We start from the raw sequence: 4,172 nt of genomic DNA, 5'->3' as shown, positions 1-4,172 counted from the left end.
GACAGAGAGAGAGAGAGAGAGAGAGGCTGAGAGACAGAGAAATAGACAGAAAGACAGACAGAGAGACACTCAGAGGGAGAGAGAGACTAACTGAGAGCTGCAGACTGAACACTCTGACTCCGTCTCATTATCTCCTCCCTCCCTCCGTCTGCCTGTCTGTCCCTCCTCCCCTCAGCTCTGTCTCTAGTCTGCAGCAGCAGCACAAACAGCAGGAGTACAACAGTAGAAACTACAGTATTGTTTCAACAAAATACTGCTGAGTCAGTTGTTTGTTTTATCCACTAGATGGAGCCATGGAGCTGATATTAAACGTTATAGTCATTTCTCCATGTCTGTGTTCCTTATCCACATCGCTGTGGAAACCCTGCTAAAGGTACTACTAGCAGTAGTACCTGAAGGTACCAGTAGTAGTAACTAAAGGTATTGCTAGGAGTAGTACCTAAAGGTACCAGTAGTAGTAACAAAAGGTACTACTGCGAGTAGTACCTAAAGGTACCAGTAGTAGGAACTAAAGGTACCATAAGTAGTAACTAAAGGTACCAGAAGTAGTAGTAACTAAAGGTACTACTAGCAGTAGTAACTACATGTACCAGAAGTAGGAACTAAAGGTACCAGTAGTAGTAGTAAATCAATGTACTACTAGCAGTAGTAACTAAAGGCACTACTAGCAGTAGTAACTAAAGGTACCAGTAGTAGTAACTAAAGGTACTACTAGCAGTAGTACCTAAAGGTACCAGTAGTAGGAACTAAAGGTACCAGAAGTAGTAACTAAAGGTACCAGTAGTAGTAGTAAATCAATGTACTACTAGCAGTAGTAACTAAAGGTATCAGTAGTAGTAACTAAAGGTACTACTAGCAGTAGTACCTTAAGGTACCAGAAGTAGTAACTAAAGGTACCAGTAATAGTAGTAACTAAAGGTACTGCTAGCAGTAGTAACTTAAGGTACTACTAGCAGTAGTAACTAAATGTACCAGTAGTAGTAGTAACTAAATGTACCGGAAGTAGTAACTAAAGGTACCAGAAGTAGGAACTAAAGGTACCAGAAGTAGGAACTAAAGGTACCAGTAGTAGTAGTAACTAAAGGTACTACTAGCAGGAGTAACTAAAGGTACTACTAGCAGTAGTAACTAAAGGTACCAGTAGTAGTAGTAACTAAAGGTACCAGAAGTAGTAACTAAAGGTACCAGAAGTAGGAACTAAAGGTACCAGTAGTAGTAGTAACTAAAGGTACTACTAGCAGGAGTAACTAAAGGTACTACTAGCAGTAGTAACTAAAGGTACTACTAGCATTAGCAACTAAAGGTATCAGTAGTACTAACTAAATGTACCAGTAGTAGTAACTAAAGGTACCAGTAGTAGTAGTAACTAAAGGTACCAGAAGTAGTAACTAAAGGTACCAGAAGTAGGAACTAAAGGTACCAGTAGTAGTCGTAACTAAAGGTACTACTAGCAGTAGTAACTAAAGGTACTACTAGCAGTAGCAACTAAAGGTATCAGTAGTATAAACTAAAGGTACCAGTAGTAGGAACTAAAGGTAACAGAAGTAGTAACTAAAGGTACCATTAGTAGTAATTAAATGTGTCAGAAGTATGAACTAAATGTACCAGTAGTAGTAGTAGTAGTAACTAAATGTACCAGTAGTAGGAACTAAATGTAACAGAAGTAGGAACTAAAGGTACCAGTAGTAGTAACTAAAGGTACTACTAGCAGTAGTAACTAAAGGTACTACTAGCAGTAGCAACTAAAGGTACCAGCAGTAGGAAATAAAGGTACCAGTAGTAGGGTCTAAAGGTTCCAGTAGTAGTAACTAAAGCTACCAGTAGTAGGAACTAAAGGTACCAAAAGTAGTAACTAAAGGTACTACTAGCAGTAGTAACTAAAGATGCCATTAGTAGTAACTAAAGGTACCAGTAGTAGGAACTAAAGGTACCAGTAGTAGTAACTAAAGGTACTAGAAGTAGTAACTAAAAGTACCAGAAGTAGGAACTAAAAGGTACCAGTAGTAGGAACTAAAGGTAACAGAAGTAGTAACTAAAGGTACCATTAGTAGTAACTAAATGTGCCAGAAGTAGGAACTAAATGTACCAGTAGTAGGAACTAAAGGTACCAGTAGTAGTAACTAAAGGTACTACTAGCAGTAGTAACTAAAGGTACTACTAGCAGTAGCAACTAAAGGTACCAGCAGTAGGAAATAAAGGTACCAGTAGTAGGGACTAAAGGTTCCATTAGTAGTAACTAAAGGTACCAGTAGTAGGAACTAAAGGTACCAGTAGTAGTAACTAAAGGTACTAGAAGTAATAACTAAAGGTACCAGAAGTAGGAACTAAAGGTACCAGTAGTAGTAATAACTAAAGGTACTACTAGCAGGAGTAACTAAAGGTACTACTAGCAGTAGTAACTAAAGGTACTACTAGCAGTAGCAACTAAAGGTACCAGCAGTAGGAAATAAAGGTACCAGTAGTAGGGACTAAAGGTTCCAGTAGTAGTAACTAAAGCTACCAGTAGTAGGAACTAAAGGTACCAGAAGTAGTAACTAAAGGTACTACTAGCAGTAGTAACTAAAGATACCATTAGTAGTAACTAAAGGTACCAGTAGTAGGAACTAAAGGTACTAGAAGTAGTAACTAAAGGTACCAGAAGTAGGAACTAAAGATACCAGTAGTAGTAGTAACTAAAGGTACTACTAGCAGGAGTAACTAAAGGTACCATTAGTAGTAACTAAATGTGCCAGAAGTAGGAACTAAATGTACCAGTAGTAGTAGTAGTAACTAAAGGTACCAGTAGTAGGAACTAAATGTAACAGAAGTAGGAACTAAAGGTACCAGTAGTAGTAGTAGTAACTAAAGGTACTACTAGCAGTAGTAACTAAAGGTACTACTAGCAGTAGCAACTAAAGGTACCAGCGGTAGGAAATAAAGGTACCAGTAGTAGGGACTAAAGGTTCCAGTAGTAGTAACTAAAGCTACCAGTAGTAGGAACTAAAGGTACCAGAAGTAGTAACTAAAGGTACTACTAGCAGTAGTAACTAAAGGTACCATTAGTAGTAGCTAAAGGTACCAGTAGTAGGAACTAAAGGTACCAGAAGTAGGAACTAAAGGTACCAGGAGTAGTAGTAAATAAAGGTACTACTAGCAGTAGTAGCTAAAGGTACCAGTAGTAGTAACTAAAGGCACCAGTAGTAGTAGTAGTAACTAAAGGCACTACTAGCAGTAAGAACTAAAGGTACTAGTAGTAGTAACTAAAGGTACTACTAACAGTAGCAACTAAAGGTACCAGTAGTAGTAACTAAAGGCACCAGTAGTAGGAACTAAAGGTACCAGTAGTAGTAACTAAAGGTACCAGTAGTAGTAACTAAAGGTACTACTAACAGTAGCAACTAAAGGTACCAGTAGTTGTAACTAAAGGCACCAGTAGTAGGAACTAAAGGTACCGTGTGCTTAGGGACTGTGCAGAGGAGCTCACAGACGTCCTCACAGACATCTTCAACATCTCCCTGAGCCAAGCTGTTGCCCCCACCTGCTTTAAGAATACCACCATCATCCCTCTTCCAAAGAAGGCGTCTCCATCCTGCTTCAACGACCACCGCCCTGTGGCACTGACTCCGATCATTATGAAGTGCTTCGAGCGGTTAGTCATGCAGCACATCAAATCCATCCTCCCTCCCTTTCTGGACCCCTACCAGTTTGCATATCGGGCGGACCGGTCCACCGATGATGCAATCTCCACCGCCCTCCACTCTGCCCTCGCTCACCTGGAGACTAAGGACTCTTTTGTGAGGATGCTGTTCTTAGATTTTAGTTCAGCTTTTAACACAATCATCCCCAGCAGCTGATACAGAAACTGGCCTGTCTAGGCCTGAACATTTCGCTCTGCAACTGGTTGCTGGACTTCCTGACCGGAAGACCACAGGCATAGTACCATATTACCCCACTAGAGAGCTCATAGTACCATATTACCACACTAGACACCATATTACCCCACTAGAGAGCTCATAGTACCATATTACCCCACTAGAGAGCTTATAGTACCATATTACCCCACTAGAGAGCTTATAGTACCATATTACTCCACTAGAGAGCTCATATTACCATATTACCCCACTAGAGAGCTCATAGTACCATATTACCCTACTAGAGAGCTCATTGTCCCATATTCCTACAGTATCAAAGGT

The sequence above is a fragment of the Taurulus bubalis genome (assembly GCF_910589615.1).
Source record: "Taurulus bubalis genome assembly, chromosome: 2".
NCBI classification, from domain to species: Eukaryota; Metazoa; Chordata; class Actinopteri; order Perciformes; family Cottidae; genus Taurulus; species Taurulus bubalis.
The sequence above is the reverse complement of the archived record's forward strand: the minus strand, read 5'-3'. Positions refer to the sequence as shown.